General features: G+C 39.5%; 1 long non-coding RNA gene across 1 annotated transcript; it reads right to left on the minus strand.

The window, feature by feature from the left end:
* Positions 1-346: 346 nt before the first annotated feature.
* LOC141583482 (uncharacterized) lies at positions 347-18,964 on the minus strand. The gene is made up of 3 exons (XR_012516110.1): positions 18,721-18,964; positions 16,907-17,145; positions 347-445 (listed from the first exon to the last, which is right to left on the minus strand). It is a non-coding gene; the product is annotated as an uncharacterized LOC141583482 (long non-coding RNA).
* Positions 18,965-19,290: the final 326 nt, after the last annotated feature.

Below are 19,290 nucleotides of genomic sequence, written 5' to 3' on the forward strand. Positions count from 1 at the left end.
GAAAAGAAGGTGCTCATTACCACCCAATGGGGATCAAAGTCCCGGCTCCCCACTCAGCCTTCTCTGACACCACCCCAGCAGGAGTGAAGTTGGGTACCTCTTGACATCCTAGGCTCCCCCTTCATCCTTTTCTAGTGTTGGTGGGCATGGGGCAAAGTGTGTTTGACTGGAATAGGGCAGCTATTGCTAAGCCATCCCTTTCTTGGTCCTTTGCCTAGAAAAACAGGTTTTTGCTGGAGTTCTGTCTATACATTAGTGTACATTAGTGTTTCCCGGTTGCTAGCTTCTTCAGCTCTGAGCCTGAGACATATGAAGCAAAAAGAAAACTCAGGGAACTCACCACATCATTCCATGAGTTCTAGGGTCCCTCACTGGTCTGTCTTCTTCTCTCCATCTTTCAGAATCCTCTTATGTTTGTTTTATGTATATTGTCCAGGAAGTTTGGCTGCATTTAGGGAATGGAATAGGGAAAGTATGTCAATTTATTTCCTGGAAGTGGGAGTTTCTATTTTGATATTTTAAGTTTGGGTTTAACTTGGTTTAAACCCAAATTAAATTAAAATTAGACAATTAGACAATTTTACGCTTTGCCCAATGTCTACACTGCTTTGCCCATGGGCAGAGGAAGCCTTAATGAAAAGTTTTGGCAATACTTTAAATAAGCCAGCAATAGCTTGTGTGGAAACACTGGAACCAATAGACAATGAGACTTCTTCATATTTACTCTGTTCACATCAAAGGATGAAACTGCATTCACGCTGTTTTCAAAGGTTTGTTGAATGCTTACTATATCCCACCTTGGTACTGGGTATACAATAATAAACAGGGTATTGTCCTTGCCCTCAAAAAATGTATGTCTAGTAGGAGAGAAAGAGAAGTAAAGTGCCATCTTAATACACTATAATAACTACCATGAGAAGGATAAGCCCATAGGAGAGTCTCCCAGTCCAGGTTACAGAGTCAGAGAAAATATAGTTTAAATGCTAACAGAAACCAACATTTTCTAACTTGAATATAAAAGAATTTAATGGAAAGGTACTGAGTACAAACAGAACATCTGGAGAAACAGGCTTATAAAGGGCAGAAAGCAAAGCAGCTTTGAAGGGTTAGGAGGTAAGAACCCAGGAAGTATCTCTGATCCAGAACACTCTGGTCAGAGCCCTGCCACTAATATGGCAGGATATCAATTTCATTCATCCTTGCACTATTTGTATAAGATTTAAAGCCCTGGAAGAAAGCATCTAATTGACCAGCTTAGGTCACAGCTCATCTACCTGCTTGTACCATGACCACGAGAGAAATGAGTTTACACCCTTTAGCTTCTGCAATAGCGCCTGATGCATGGATTTACCATCCAACCAAGGGGACACAAAGGAAAAAAGGGTTAATTCTCCAGAAGGAAATCAGGATACTGAAGGAAGGGTGAATGGATGCTACTCAGTTAAAAAAAAAATGACAAAAGTCCATGGCAACAGCTAAGTTGAGACCAATGCATGGAATGACTTAGCTAGTCTCAGAGTGGGAGAAGAGTATATTTAGGAAGACATTGGCATGTGCAAAACCTGAAGATAAGAGGAAGCATGGTGAATTCAGAAAACTAAAATACAGTGGTTCATAATGGCCTGGGTGTAGACTTTGGAGAGAGATTGGAGTGAGGATAAAGAGGCCAGCATGGGAGGAGGTGCCACTGGACAGGAAAAGAGGAGCAAAGTGCCACTATGACTTGACAAGTGAAAAGCTGGAGTTTATTCCTTACAATGAGAGAGATGTTAAAGTGTTTTACATAGAGTTGTGGTATTTTTGTTTTTGAGTGATGGCTTTGGCTCTTGCAATAATTCAAGTAGAGATGAAGGTAGCCTGAACCAAGATGGCAGTGAGTGGATAGAGAGAATTGATTCATTAGGTTTGAAGGAGGAACAGGCAAGGGAGTGGGAGGAGGCAGGATGATTTCTAGGTTTCTGGCTCGAGTTGTCACATGGATAATAACATCATAGTCAGAGGAAAGAAATTATGGTAGATAAAATGGATTCAGCATTAGAGATACTGAGCTTGAGATAGATGGTTGACTATTCGGGTGTGAAAGGCAGGAAAGAGATCAGAGCAAAAGATTCAGGGTAGGTATTCATCACTACATAGAAGCCAAAGGGATAGAAACATCCTGGGAAGAGTATAGAGAGTGAGAAGAGAGCAGACCCTAATGTGTACCCTTCCCAGCATCGACACTTAAGGATTGGTTCAAGGAAAAGCAACAGCCAAAGAGAATCACAAGGATGACAAGAGAGGCGAAGGAAACAGATGTGTGGTGTCTGGGAAGCTGACGCCGGGGACCGCTTCAGCACAGGGAAATGGTCAAGCGTCCAGTGTTGAGTAAAGTAAGAAGGGAGAAGTGCCCAGGGGACTTGTCAACAAGAAGGCAACTGGTGCATGAGAAGAATTTTGGAGGCGTGGGGGACTCAGCAGCAGATTGTAAGGGGCTGAGGAGCATGGGGGAGTGAGGACCTGGAAACAGTGCAACCCTGTGGTGCCCAGGCCTGCTGTACAAGAGAATCACCTGCGGAGCTTTGAATCCTTATTAAAGCCTCAGCTCCACCTCACAGAATTTGGGTTTGGGTAGTCTAGAGAAAATTTACACAATGTGTCAACTTCCTATGGCTGCTGCAATGAATTACCATAAACTTAGTGGCTTAGAACAATGCAATTTTATTATCTTCTAATTCTATAGGTCACAAGCTTGACACAGGTCTCACTGGGCTAAATTCAATGTGTCAGAAGGGCTGCAGACCTTTCCAGAGACTCTAAGAATCTGTTTCCTTGCCTTTTTTTTTTTTTTTTTTTTTTGAGACAGGGTCACCCAGGCTGGTAGAGTGTAGTGACATGATCACAGCTCACTGCAGCTGTGATCAACCTCCTGACCTCAAGCAATCCTTCCATCCTCCCACCTCAGCCCCCTGAGTAGCTGGGACTATGGGTACATGCCACCACATACAAGTAATGTTTTTATTTTTTGCAGAGATGGTGTCTCAGCACGTGGCCCAGACTGGTCTCGAACTCCTGGCCTCATGTGATCCCCCCACCTCTGCCTCCCAAAGTACTAGGATTACAGGTGTGATCCACTGTTCCTGGCCTCTTTTCCCTTTCAAACCTCCAAACCTCCTTGTTCCATCTTCAAAGCCAACAAAATTGAGTTTTGCATCTCTCTATGCCTTTTTTCCATGGTGATATCTCACTCTGACTCTCTTCTGCCTCCTTTCTCTATTTTTAAGAACACTTGTGATTACTTTTGGAGCCCACCTAGATAATCCAGGATAATCTTCCCACCTAAGATTCTTAACCACATGGAAGGTAGCAGGTCCTGGAGGTCAGGATGGGAACACCTCTGGAAGGCCATTATTCTGCCTGCCACAACATCGGTACATTTTTAAACACCCCAGGTGATTCTTCTGTGCAACTGGGATTAAGCAACACTAGAAAGAAACAGGGTGATAATGGGGTTGATAGAGAGTGTTTTGGTTTTGTTTTGTTTTACAAAATGAGATGTGCAATAGTAGAGATAAAGGAGACAGTCATTTTAATCCCTAGCTACATTTTTTCAATGGTGTCTTAATGGTGAAATTATGTTAGAGAAGAAAAATTTTATTTGACACCTTCTAAAGTCCGCCCAGAGCTAACTCTTTTTTTCCTTCTTCCCTTATTCAAAACATGACATATTGTAGAAGCTTCCAAACCCATAGTGATAATTAAAAAGACGAGCAAAAGATATGCAGCTGCATGCTCAAGGTGAGCCTGAAGATATCCAAACCTAGATTTATAGAAAATGAGCTTTTCAGAGACAAGAAACTGAAGAGGCTAATCTGAAATGAAACTCAATTTTCTCCCACACAGTGGCCTGGGGTTACTTAAGACTGGTCTTTTGTCAGCACTGGGGACTCAGAAATGAAAGTGTGCAGATGATCAAATGCCAAGATCGCCATATTGCGCAGGGAAGGCGAGCATGTGTTTTGGTTGGAAGGGGGAACAGTGTTCAATTAATCCTGAAATGTTTGCAAAAACAAATGATGGGCAAAAAGAAAACTCAACTTGAAAGCGGTGTGATTCTTTATGAAAGAACCATCTCTACCAGTCTGGCAGCCACAAAATAAACATGTCAGCCAGGCCAGCCAGAGCACAGATAATTAGGAGTGAGTAGCAGCACATGAACAGTTTTCATTAAAACCAAGGCAGTGCGGCAGATGGGCAGGCCTCAGTGGCCCACCACTGGGGGCTTGGAGGGGGTGGGGCCCTACCTCCTCTGGTCTTCCTGGGGCTCAGGGCCCTGGCCGCTTCCCCTTCAAATAGGGGCCAGGATGGGAAGGCGTGCGTTCGGACTGTGCAAGTGTCTGTCCATGCCTCAGTCTCTGGCCAGCAACAGAGGATCGTGACAGCTGAGTAATTAAGCCCCTGGGGGAATCCCACAGGCCTGTCAAAGTGAGGGGCTTCCTCCCTGCTCTTCAGACACTTTTCTATGTTCTGGCCACTCCCAGAATTGCAAACTATTAGAGGGTTGGCTTTGCCTTTGACCTCTTAAGTACAGAGGAGAAAGAGCCACCAAAAATGCATGTATTCGGTTTAAGCAACTGCCTCATTGTTGCATTTTAAAAAATGATTATTTACGTAATTCAATTAAGGCAGAGTGCTGATCTAGGCAGAACGAAGGCTGGGGTTTACAAGGGCGCTGCAGCTACTGTCCCCTGTGGTCGAGTCTGGTTCATGAAATAACCATGCCTTAGCGGTCAGATGTGTGCCTGCTTGACAGCAAGGTACCAGTTTGATGACAACGATGCATCCAATTCCCAGAGGTGAGTCGCTTAATGACTGCTCTGCATCAACCCAATACAATATCTGATTTGTGTTGCTGTAAAAGGCACTGTCGAGATTGTGGTGAACATCTTGGAACTGACATAGTCAATACAAGGAGGGCCAAAATATTCTGAGGCTTCCACCCTTCCTGCCCCCTCTTCCCTCTTCCCCATCTTCTCTGAGGCAGGCATGCAGATGAGCTAGGATCTGACATACTGACAGCGGTGGGTCTGTGTCCACTGGTTTCCTTCCCTACCGCCAACCCACTACCCTTACAGCACTCACTGTTCTTCCAGCCTCTGTCCCCCAAAAGCCACTTCTCACCACTCAGCAGAGCTTTCTTTTGTGCTGTGGGCTTTGCCAGCATTGCTGCTCTGCTCTTCTCCTTCTTGGGTAGAACTGGGTCAAAGAAAGAAGCCAAGGGTGACAGAACCCAATTTTGACAGAGTTCAGTCCCCATTTCTTTGCTGCTGACTGTATCAGCCTGCAGGGAGCTTGCCTCTGCCCTTGGTGCTCCAGGGGGCACTCTCCTTAAAGGCATGAGTTCATGCCTTTTCTAGGAAGTTTCTGGGCCCTGGTGAGAAATACAGTCTATATTCTGGTTGCCCTAATACTTAATGCAAGACCAAATGAAAAAAGTGACAGGTCTGGGGACCAAAGGTAACTGGGCAACTGTGTGGAGAGTGGGGCCAGTAATTCCTCCAGAGACAGCCTAGAAAGGAAAAGGATGTCAGTTTTGCAAAACTGAGTTGGAGATAACTGTGGTACTCTGAATAGATGCGCAGTAGGTCATCATGGAATCCTCAAGAAAGATCAAAAAGAAAATCTGAGATTTCAGAATCATCTGCTTTCCACCTTAAATTCAAGTTAGTCCAAAATTCCAGCTTTCTTCTGCGTAGTTTCTGCCTGGCATACCTTCTCCCATGATTTCTGTTCAGCCTTTATTTAAGTGGAGCTCTTGTGTACAGCATATAACTTGTCTTTCTCTTAAAAATCCAATCAGATTATCTTTTAATAGGTGAATTTAATCTCTTTACATTTATTCTGGTCACTGATAGAGTTGGAGTTATTTTTGCCACTACATTTTGTGTTTCTGCTTACCATCCTTTATTTCTTATCCTTTTTACTGCCTTCTGTTGGATTGATAACATTTTTCTGTATTTCTGCTTTCTGCCTCTGCCCGCTTGCAATCTATAAATTGTGTTTATCTTCTTTGGTGGTTATCTTTAAATTATTAACATAAACATTTAGCCATAAATTTTTTCACAAAGTCTAAATTTGTTCATTATTTCTATCCTCCTCTAGACCATGAAATGGACTTTGCACATTTTAACTAAACAATGACTACCCCTGTCCCCATCTGGTTATTTATCCTTTTTTAATCCTCAAATTTTCAACACACACAAAAAGTTATTTTCTAAACAAATTGTTAAATTTACCAACTTATTTAAAGAAAGAACCATCTTTTTATGAAAGAACCATCTGAGTGGCAATAAGTTGTTTGCATACAAATAAATAGCTACAAAAAATAATTGTGCACATACATATTTGCAATTGCAAAAATATGGAACCAGCCCAAATGCCCATCAATCAATGAGTGGATAGAGAAAAATGCAGTGTGTGTGTGTGTACATATATATATATATTCCATGGTGTATATATATACTGTATATTTTATGCAGTATATTTATATATATATAATACACACACACACACCATATTACATGGTATGTGGGTATATATATGTGTATATATATATATGCATATACCATGGAATACTACTCAGCCATAAAAAGGAATGAGATAATGACATTCACAGCAACCTGGATGGAATTGGAGTCTATGATTCTACGTGAAATAATTCAGGAATGGAAAAACAAACATCGTATGTTCTCACTCATGTGGGAGCTAAGCTATGAGACACAAAGGCAAAGAATGATACATATATATTAGACTTTGGAGACTCAAGAGAAAGGGTGGGGAGTGGCAAGGGATAAAAGACTACACGCTGGGTACCGTACACACTGCTTGGGTGATGGGCACACCAAAATCTTAGAAATCACCACTAAAAAACTTATTAATGTAGCCAAATAACACCTGTTCCCCAAAATATATCAAAATAAAAAAATTTAAAAAACAATTTTCTAAAATAGATTTATTTATTTGTATGCACACAATTGTTTACGGTAATTCAGCCTTTTCTCTGGGCTTGCTTTCATCTTACAGAAGATTTGTTTTTTAAGCAGGGTACATTTGCTCATGCCTGTAATCTCAGCACTTTGGGAAGCTGAGGAGGTAGGACTGCTTGAGCTCAGGAGTTCAAGACCAGCCTGGGCAATATAGCAAGACCTCATCTCTACTAAAAAATAAAAATAAAAATTAGCTAGACCTGGTGTTATGTGGCTATAGTCCCAGCTACTAGGGAGGCTGACATGGAAGGATTACTTGAACCTGGGACATCAAGGCTACAGTGAGCTATTGATCATGCCACTGCACTCTAGCCTGAGAGACAGTGAGATCCTGTCTAAGAAAAAAAAAGTAATGATTTATTTCTGAGAATGGTAAACTCTTCTAGATATGGAGTCTCTAACAATTTCATTATTTTTCTCTCACTCTTGAATAATAGTTTACATGACTGTAAAATATTATGTTGACTGTTAATTCTTCCCAGTGCTTTCAGGAAACTAATCTACTATCTTCTGGCATGCTGCTGATGAGAAGTCTGCTGTCAGTCTTAACTGCTTTCTCTTTGTAGATAAAGTGTCTTTTCTTTCTGGTCACTTGCAAAAGCATTTTTGGTTTTATCCTTGGTATTTTTTAGTTTCACCATAATGTGTCTCAGTGTGGGTTTACTCTTATTTATGCTGTTTGTTTCTCAGGGTGCATTTTCAATCAAAACCATGTCTTTCTTAAATTCAGGAATATCTTTGGCTATTATATTTCCAAACATTGCTCTTTGTTATTCCCTTCAAGTTCTTTTTCTGGAAGCCCTATTAAGATATCTGTTAGGGTTTCTTAATTTATATACTTTGTTTCCTAAATGTGCTTTCAGATTTTAAAAAATTCTCTTCAATCTCTATGTTGCATCCTGATGAACTCCTCAATACTATATTCTAATTCATTAATTCTGTCTTTGATTATGACCAGCCTAAAGTTTATCTTATCTATTGGGTTTTTACATTTTTGGTTATCGTATTTTTTTATTTCCAACATTCTAATTTAATCTTTTTCTGATATTCACTTCTTATTGTTTCATTTCTCATTTGTGTTGCTGTTTCATAATTTTATGTTTTATTGTGGATTTCTTTTAAATTTAGTTCTTTGAATATTTTAAGCATTATTTTAAAGACTTGGTAAGATTGTTACAAAATTAATTTTGGGGGAGTGAATTTTTTTCCTAATTGTTCATTGTACTTTTTTTTTTTTTAGCATTTGATTCCTATGAGTTTTGTGATTTTTCACTTACAGTTGTCTTTTTTGTTTTGTTTCCATTTTTCTATCTCACAATCACCCCTAGAAACCAGAGAGACTATATAACATGATGCAAAGCTTATAGATCCAACTTCCAATTCCCTAACACCCTTTGGACTTTATATGTAATTGGTAATACATCACTTAAACCTAAAGAACAGAGTGTCAGTCAACTCAGGCTGCCAAAACCAACCACCACTGACCGAGCAGTGCTGCTGTCAGGGTTCCTTTCTGGCAAGGGCTTGCTTTTTGTTTTGTAGTCAGCCACCTTCTCACTGTGTCCTCATATGGCCCCTTATTTATGCTATAGGGGAAGGGGTTTACAGATCTGGTGTCTATTCCTCTTCTTAGAAGAAAACCAATATATCACATAGGTCCTATCTCCAAACATAGTCATATTATCAGTTAAGAGTTCAACATACAAATTTGAAGTTGACATGATTTAGTCCATAACACACAGATTGGATAAAATATTCTTTGGGCGTGTATACATGTGTTGACTTGTGAATGGAAAGGCTAGGACCCCTTACCCCTCACTTTGCCCCTGATATCACCAGCAGTTTCCTGGAGCTTTCCAATGTACAGGTAGAGAAGTGAAGTGGGTCATGCATGGGATCAGTTGACTACTTAGCAGTCATTTTTGGTTACTGACTATCCTGTCTTCCAAAATAACAAGCATAGTTCCTGGGGCTTCTGCTCTATTTGTGCAGCCTGAAAAGGGCTTGATCTACGCTAGAGAGGAGTCTGTGGCAGGTCAGCAGAGGCAGGAAGATGGCCTTTTCCATGCTCTCTTAGACACTGAACTGCCACATGCCCTGGCACAGAAGAATGGGACAGCCTGTTGACATAGTTATAGCTTCTTCTTTTTGAGGCCAGATAGGGCTGTTTTAACCATTAGACACCACAGGCATAGTGCTATGGTCTATTGGATGTTTAAGGACCTCTGAAAATGAGAATTGAGAACAAAAAGTAATTCCAAAATCAAAAAAGAATTCTGACCAAATTACTACAATGTATTTAATCAAAGATAGAACCTCACGCTTAGAACTAACTAGTCAATAATAATTCAATCTTTATACAACTGTTTAGTTGCACGTGATGATTATTTTGCCTGGAATATATCTTCTCCCTTTTTCTGCCTGGAAACTTTTTACTCAGGCCTTAAAGCCCAGTCAGAATTTACTCACTCCATGATGTGTTCATTGATGACCCCTAACCCCAAGACAGCACAGTTCTCACTGTGCTCTTTCAATGCTGTATACATCTCACAAACCTATTTGTATGATATTTTTCATAACTCTGTTTCCCCCCCTCAATCCCTAACCCAAATGATAATTTTCTTGTGGGCAGGGACTATATGGTGTCTCTGCAATGCCCAGTAATATACTATTGTTAGTGAATATTATATTATTATTTTTTATAAGTTTGTTGCAAAAGATTGTTTCTGTGCATTTATATCTATCTACAAAGAGATTAATGTACAGGTCCAGTGACTGGCTGCCCTTCTCCTGCTCTTCTTTTGTACCTATGGGTGTCTGGCCAGCTCTGCCAATAGAAAGCACTGACACAAGATTGGAGAGTAGGAGGGAAGAAGCGCCTCTCTCTGCTTCCTCTGGCACCCCCTCCTTAGCTTCAGAACCCATGTGATGGGCCCACCAGGTTCCAACTCTCAGAGGATGACATTGATTTGTAAGTCCAGAAACATGATCCCTTCCCCCTGTTCTTCAAGCAGAGGGACGGGAGTGGCTTCCTGCTGATCACTGGATGGGCTCTCTCCTATTTGCTTCTCTCATTTTCCACTCATGAATTAAAGCAATTCTCTATTCTAGACTCAAACTAGTTTTTTTAAATTGTGGTTAAAAAACACATAACATAAAATTTACCATCTTCACCATTTCTAAGTGTATAGTTCAATAGTGTTAAGTGTATTCACCTTGTTGCAGATTCATTTTGTTTTAAATACCAGAAAAGTTTCTATTTTGCTGGATGATGTGGTTCTTGAACAAGTTTTAAGAAACAGACTCTAAATTAAGAAACAACTTCAGTAAAGTTTCGGATGCAAAATCAATATACACAAATTAGTAGCACTGCTATACACCAACAGCAATCAAGCTGAGAATCTTATCAAGAACTCAACCCCTTCTACAACAGCTGCAATAAAATAAAATATTTAGGAATATACCTAACCAAACAGGTGAAAGATCTCTACAAGCAAAACTATAAAACACTGCTGTAAGAAATCATAGATGACACAAACAAATGGAAACATGTCCTGTGCTCATGGATTAGTAGAATCAATATTGTGAAAATGACCATAATGTCAAAAGCAATCTATAAATTTAATGCAATTCTTATCCAAATACCATCATAATTTTTCACAGAACTAGAAAAAACAATTCTAAAATTCATATGGAACAAAAAAAGAGACTTCATAGCCAAAGCAAGACTAAGCAAAAAGAGCAAATCTGGAGACATCACATTACCCAACTGCAAACTATACTACAAGCCTATAGTTAGTAAAACAGCATGGAACTAGTATAAAAACATGCATGTAGACCAACCGAACAGAATAAAGAACCCGAAATAAAACCAAATACAGTCAACTGATCTCTGAGTAAGCAAACAAAAACATTAAGTGGGGAAAGAACATCCTATTCAACAAACGGTGCTGGGATAATTGGCATACCACATGTAGAAGAATGGAACAGGATCTTCATCTCTCACCTTATACAAAAATCAACTCAAAATGGATCAAAGACTTAAATCTAAGACCTGAAACCATAAAATTCTATTATAGAAGATAGCATTGGAAAAACTCTTCTAGATATTGGCCTAGGCAAAGAGTTCATGACTAAGAACTCAAAAGCAAATGCAACAAAAACAAAGATAAATAGATAAGACTTAGTTGAACTAAAAAGCTTCTATACAGCAAAAGAAATAATCAGCAGAATAAACAGACAACCCACAGAGTGGTAGAAAGTCTTTGCAATATATACAACCAACAAAGGACTAATATCTAGAATCTACAAGGAACTCCAATAAATCAGCAAGAAGAGAACAAATAATCCCACGAAAATTGGGCTAAGAACCTGAATAAACAACTCTCAAAAGAAGATATATAAATGGCCAACGAACATTAAAAAATACTCAACATCACTAATTATCAGGGAAGTACAAATCAAAACTACAACGCGATACCACCTTACTCCTGCAAGAATGGCCAAGATTTAAAAATAAAAAATAATAGATGTTGGCATGGATGTGGTGAAAAGGGAACACTGTGCAGGTGGGAATCTAAACTAGTACAACCGCAATGGAAAACAATATGGAGATTCCTTAAAGAACTGAAAGTAGAACTATTTACACAATTTGGTCCAGCAATCCCACTACTGGGTATCTATCAAGAGGAAGATAAGTCATTACATGAAAACACACACACACACACACACACACACACACGCACGCACACACACACTTGTACATGCATGCTTATAGCGGCATAATTCACAATTGCAAAGATATGGAAGCAGCCCAAATACCCATCAACCAACAAGATAAAGAAAATACACACACACACACACACACACACACACACACACACACACCATGGGATTCTACTCAGCCATAAAAAGAAACAAAATAATGGCATTCACATCAACCTGGATGGAGTTGGAGACCATTATTCTAAGTGCAGTAACTCAAGAATGGAAAACCAATCATCATTGGTTCTCATAAGTAGGAGCTAAGCTATGAGGATGCAAAGGCATAAGAATGACATAATGGACTCTGGAGGCTTGGGGGAAAGGGTGGGAGGGGCATGGGACATAAAAGAATACACAGGGTGCAGTGTACACTGCTTGGGTGATGGGTACACCAAAGTCTCAGAAATCACACCTAAAGAACTTATCCTTGTAACCAAATGCCACCAGTTTCCCCAAAATCTATTGAAAGATGAAAAGGAAGAGTAGGAGGAGGAGAGGAAGAGAAAGAAGAGGAGAAAGAAAAGGAAGAAGAGGAAGAAGAAGAAGAGACAGAAGAGGAAGAGAGGCAGGGAGGAGGAAGGCAGAGAAGGAGAAAGAAGAGACATTCTGATTTGGGTTGCTCACCTGGTAGAGCACAAATATAGTGATTATCTCCCTGCAAATGGAAGTAAAATGCAACAGGCAGTGGCAACACATTTACTTAAATTATCACCTAAAGGTCACTTGGGATAATGTGCCAGTTAAGTTAGGGCTTGGGAGATCAAATACAGTCATCAGCCACATAACAGCGTTTCCGTCAACAGCAGACCTCATATACCATGGTGGTTGGAGCAGTTGGCCATACCGCCTAAGTTTGTAAAAAACACCTAAGGACACATTTCTCAGAGCATGTTACTGTCATTAAACAACAACTGTAACTTATTCACTCAATGGGTATAAGCTGTTAGGTGGCTCCTGCTTCTAAAGGTGCCAAACACAGAAAAGAAACTATCAACTCAGGCACAGGTACAGAAGCAATGGGCTTCTTTAGCATCCTTAAAATAATCTCTTATTTTTAGTAGCCACTGAGTGGACAGCTGAAGATTCGGCCCAAAATCTAACTGTGCATGTTGCAAGTTACAATGTAAACTAACAAAAAACCTAGCCACATTTTATAGGCTAATGTTAGGACATTAGTTGAGAAGACGTGAGAACCTGAGCCTTGAGAGGACATCTGGGTAGTTTGGCAATGCTTAGAAGCTTGAACTGACAAATCCCTCTGGGCCCCGCTTCTGTGGAGCCAGACCAACTTCTCCTGTTTGTGGAACCTAGCCTTCCCTTGCTTACAGTCTCCAATGTAATGATCATATCTCAGGCAGCTTCTTGCAATGGGATACTATTCTCCTCCAGACCTACTCCTACAAGTTCTCCTTGCTCTGGATGCATAAAAAGAATCAGATACCACTGTATTCTCAGGGAAGAACTGCAAGATCTGTTCTGGGAAAAAATATTTTATGTGTCAGAGGAAATGTAAGATCATGCTAATTCATATGAGCAGAAACCTGGAGAACAGCTGTGCAAGTAAATTGAAATGATAGTCAAGAATAGAAAATAACATGAGATGAGGCTGAATTTATCAGTAAGGATTCAATTACTCAAGATTCCAGACCATGTTCTAGCTCATGCAGCTGGAAACAGTTTCCACAGTTTTCCTGATTGGTTGACTGAAACTTGGATTCAACTGCCTACATTCAATTACATAAGGATGCCAAAACTTCTCTGGTATAATGAGCTCCTCATTCTTCTGTCAGCACCACTGTCCATGGACTTAGGGAATTCTTCATTTATCATTGTGATATCTCACATAACATTCTGAGCAAGTTATACATTTTATACTGAAGGAAGTACAGCAGTGGTTCCATACTCATGGAATTTACCAGCTTTACCATATTCCTCAACTGTCCAGAAGCAACTGGCCTGATAAAATGGCACGTTGCAGACTCAGTTACAGCATGAGATGAAAGACAACACCCTGTGAGGTTTGGTACCAGGCTATAGAATGCAAAATAACAGCGTTTAACTGCAGCAAATGGTTGGTGCTCTTTCTTCTGTAGCGAGAACACGTGAGTCTGGGAACCAAGGAATAAGAACTGACCCCATTCAGTATTATACCTCTTCTTAGAGATTTTCTTCCTGTTCCTGCAGTCTTGGTCCCCAAGTGAGGACTGCTTCGATGGAAGTGGAAGGGAAAACTGCCATTTAGCTATTTGGATTTCCTCATTTCACTGCACCAAAAGATGGAAAATAAAATCAATTTAAATTAACAAGGGGGAAACTGGATTGCTACTACATAATGAATGTAAAGAGGCCATGGTTGGAGGCAAGAGATATGCTGAGATGCCTCTTACTACTTCCAAGTAAAGATCAATAGAAGACTACAACAATCCAATAAAGGCATGGTCACTAAAGACTTAGAGCCTTTAGGAATTGTGTTTTCAGTTGCTCCATGGCTCAAGGACCCCAATCAGGTGGAGTGCTGAGTAAGGGCATGACAGGGAATGGGTGATAGAAAGAAGAAGTTATAAAAATTAACTGCTGTCTCATGACCAATTACAGATATGTGGACCCTGGCAGCTATAAATATTTTTGCTAGGTTTATATTATTCAATTATTTCCTTTTCCCTTTTTTTATGATGAGTGTTGGTGATATTTAACATTATAACTAAGTTGATAGGCATCTAGATTAGGAGAAGCAACTCCAGACCTTTGGGAAGGATAATAGCAGTTTAAAATCATGCACTTGAAACGGATATGACAACTAGTGGGACCTTGGGTCTCCCCTTGTTGGGAGAGAGTGAGAACATTTTGATTTGTATGACAAATGCCTCTTGTTAGGCAAATGAGAATAAATGTCAGGTTGCAAAAGGGGTTGATCATGTAGGGCAACTGCCTGTTTGTTTTTTATCCATGCTCTGATCCACATTTTCTCTATTCTGGGAACTGCCTTCTCAGGTTCTCTTTCCCTCTGGCTTCCAAGTAGATATGACCAATGCAGGTGGTGACCAGGTAAGACTGGAGGGTGGTTAGAAGAGAGAAGCCAGAAGCATTTCTCCCTCTCACCCTGGCTGTCGTGGCATCTCTGGTGGCAGCTGCATTTGTCTATGGCTTCAGCTCCCATTGGAAAGACCCTCCGTGGTTCCTGCTCACAATAAGCGGCTTCAGCATCTGAGCTTTGATAACATTATCTCCTAAGTTTGTAGGGTATGTTTTTACCTTTTCAATCAATTCCCTTAATTAAATTTTCACTGTTTTAAACATTTAGAGAGTTTTCTATTTTTCTGGTTGGACCATGAGTGATGTAGTTTGTTATGTTATAAGAATAGGCTATATGCTGTTCCACAACTACTCCTTTAACCCTACAATGGACCAGAGACATCTCTCAATTTCAGACAACTAAATCTAATTTATTCTTTTATATTATACAATTTGCATATCATAAAATTTGCCCTTTTAAAGTGTACAGTTCATTAGTTTTTAGTATATTGTTAACAAAGTTGTGCAACCATTACTATTAATTCCAAAATATTTTAATCATCATCAAAAGAAACCCTACACTAATTAGCAGCTACTCCTCATTCTTTTCCCTTCCCCAGTCCCTGGAACCTATCAATCTGTTTTGTCTCTATAAATTTGCCTCTTCCAGACATTTCAAATAAATAGAATCATACAATATGTGGCCTTTTATGTCTGGCTTCTTTCATTTAGTGTAATATTTTCAAGATTCATCTACATTGTAGCATGCATTAATACTTCTTTCTTATGGCTGAATAATATTCCTTTTTATAAATATATCACATTTTGCTTATTTATTCATCAATTGATGGACATTTGGGTTATTTCTATTTGTTGGCTTTTATGAATAATCCCATATGAGTATTCATGCACAAGTTTTTATTTGGGTATATGTTTTCAGTACTCTTGGGCATATTCTGCTAAGTCATATGGTAACACTTGGTTTAACTTTTTGAGGAACTGCCAAGTGTTTTCCAAAGCAATTGTGCCATTTTACATTTTTAACTCATTCTTTTTAATAGTTCCACAAAATGTCACAATATGGCAATATGAATGTTCCATAACTGATTTAACCCTTCCTCTATTGAAATACATTTAGGTTTTCTCAATTTTTTCATTATAATTAATCACAATTATTTATGAACATACAACTTTATGCACCTCGGTAGGTATAGGGGTTCTTGGATGTAAAATTGCTATGTCAACCAATATTTAAATTTTTGCTTTGAAATGTGCCAAAGTATCCCAACCCTAAAATTTACTAATTTACACATAAAACAACATAAAAAGAGAGCCAATTTTCCCAAATGGTTTTGCCAATCTGACATGGAGAAACTATCTTCTTGTTTTATTCATCATCAAAAGCATTGTTCTGATCACAAGTTGAATCGAACGCCTTTTCAAGTACTTGTATATTTATTGCCAAACTTAAATAGCTAGATTGGCTGATTTCTAAAATTCTTCACACCTATAAAACTTGACTTGTGTGATTTATACTCTGGCAAGAAGTGATGGTTCCAGCAATGCTGGCTGAAAGCAGAACTGGTTTATGGAGCATGTGATTATCTAATTACATTTCACAGGTGCTGGAACAGGCCCTCACGTTCCCAAGATCCACCTTCAAGATGCCTACTCATAGAGCCTCCTCTCTTTAGATTATAGCCCAGGAAAAAAAGCCAGTGGCTGTCGGAGAGAGACAAGTTAGCACAACCAAGGGAACAAGAGCAAGTGTTGACTGAAACTAGGGAACTAATCTTTGAGATGGCAAAAGCATATAGAAAAGAGAACCTGGAAGATTGGAGAACAGAATTGACCTATTTCTCATGTTTGCTTAAAATCAACCATTTCCCAGAGAGTAGATTGTGTTGTAACAGAATTGGCTTTAAATGTAGAGTTGGAAAAGTTAGGGTCTAGTCCTGACTCAGACATTCATGAGAGGTCTTGGGTGATTTCCATGCCTCACTTTTCTAATCTGTTAAGTGGTAATATTCCCTATTACACCAAATTATTGTAACAGTCAAATAAAAGAACAGATTAAAATGCAATAAAAGAAAATAGCGTTCTACCTGAGTGCCAGTGCGATTTGCTCTTCTCTCCCGTATCCAGCAGTTACAATCACAGAAGCAGCATAACCCAGCCAGCTGTCCAGATGGAAATGCCTGGCAACTCTACTCCTCCTCTTGATGGGAATCACAAAATAACTCTTCTCAGAAACAACAGATTAGAGGAGCCACACTCTATCCAGGCTTCTCACATTCTAGAACTCAGCATACCTGTGCTCCAGTACCTCAGCTTTCTTCATCTCCTAAAAACATTAAGAGAGCAGTTTAAGGCTCCAGATGGGCTTTGTTTATGTTTCACTTGTTTCTCAGGTCATCTTATTCCATTGCGTTTTTGCCTGTCATTCCAATTATTTCCCAAACTCCTCCACATTTCTTTGTAAGTCAAATTAAGCTGTGAGTAAACCTGGAAGACAGCTGGTGGGCTGTCCTAATTCTTAATTATGGACTAGAGAGCATGCACAATTAAGAACTGTGATGGAAAGCACCTAGGGATTACATTTGCCATCCCTAAAACATCTAACTGTGGCCATGTAACTAGCTTTCACCCATCGGCTATGAGTCGGCATCCTGTTGTCATCTCCTGACATTCTGTTTGGTCTTTGCCAGCTGGACACACATGGCAAGGTCTTAGAGAATAGCTAAGCCCCTCTCTTCCATGAGACAGGAGGAGCCCTGGTTCCTGGATGACCACATTCCAGTCAGTCAAGAAAAGCTGATTTGCTTTGACTATTAGATAAGTGAGAAATAAAATTCTGTTATTTAAATTTGAGGTCTATTTGTTTAAGCAGTTGCTATTATTTGAACACCCTGCCTGAAAACATTTCACCAACAATCTGACCATTTTAATAAACTACAGAGTAGCTAACCTCATGACATTCCCAACAGCCATCTTCATTAAAGCCTAGAATTTCTTCAAACATAAAGCTCAATAAATTACCCTCATGTCATAGGATAGCTCAGTTCTGCTATATCTAGCAGTTCTTGGCTTGTGTTTTGAAAAGCTCTGAAGCGTGAGAAACAGATGTTTAACAACAAAAAGTAACAACAATTATGTTGATTGTATGTTCCTGAAAATTTTCAGGAAGTATGAAAAATTTAATGAAATTAATCTTGTTCAGGAGCTTACAATTTAAATGGAAAGGCAAGATGCCTAAACAAGTAATTCTACTTAAAGACCAAAGTCTGGGTGGTACCAGAAACAGGGGCTCTAAGACTTTTAAAGAGGGTAAAATCACTTTTATTTGGGGGCAGTACCATAAAGCTTACTGGAGGAAATGGGATTTGAGCTGTGCCTTACAAGTTGGGTGGAATTCAGTGGTGGAATCATACACAGATCAATAGAAATCAAACTGGCAACTTAAACTATTGTTAGATTTCAGATATCTAGAATGTCTTGAATGCCAAGTGTAAGAAGTTGGACATGATTATAAAGGCAACAAGGAGCCGGCAGGTCTCCTTTAAGTCCTAGAATTTTAGAGCTAAAAATGTGTCTTACCTATAGCAAATGCCATGGTGGCTGTCTTTTCTTTCCAGTGATATACTGCAACCCACATTTATTTTCCTATGCCTACTTCTATCGTCCCCAAATTTCAGTTATTCAAATGTCACTTTAATTTTTCTTCCATATCTACATACCACTTGTATGTTTTTATTTAATAATTTTTATAACTAAAATATAAATCTAGTTGACTCCTAGACAAAAAATATCTATGAAATTACAGGGTGGAGATATAGGCTAGAATAAATTTTTGTCTAATACATAGTCAACTAAATGCATGCCTATGAACATTTTTTAAAAAGTTCTGTTTTCCACTTACCTGTATTCAGTCTTCATCAGAGGTTTACATATCACACTTTGCAAAACATGGTCCTGCTCTGAACAATGGCACACATCTCTCCTGGGTTTTCAACTCACTTGTCTCTCCACATCCATGCTGCCATCTTGTTTCGGTCATTTTGTAGACTGAGTAACTGTAATGTTGACACAAGCAGTCAAGTATATTTCCTGCTCATGGCACAGGTGAGACAGCTCTCCTCTGTCTTGGAGCTTAATCATCCAGAACACAAGGCCTCCAGGGTGACCATGGTGAGGAAAGACTGAGGAGCTGGAAATCATATGGGAATATTGAAGGAGCAGGCCTCAAAATAACCTATGTCACTTTTGCCTACACCCCTTTGGCCATGTGGCTCCAACTCATCCACAAGGGAGGCAGAGAAATACAGTAGATCTCACAGATAATGGTAAACCCTAAGGATCTCTGCCACTGTAAACTGGGTACTATTGACTAAGAGATTCTCTGAGCCACTGATCCAAAAACTGCCCCTGGTATTAGCCTCAGTATCTCATAGTTAAAAGTTCAGATGCATCTGCTTAACTGGCAGGTAAT

This window comes from Saimiri boliviensis, chromosome 1 (assembly GCF_048565385.1).
Source record: "Saimiri boliviensis isolate mSaiBol1 chromosome 1, mSaiBol1.pri, whole genome shotgun sequence".
In the NCBI taxonomy this organism is placed as follows: domain Eukaryota; kingdom Metazoa; phylum Chordata; class Mammalia; order Primates; family Cebidae; genus Saimiri; species Saimiri boliviensis.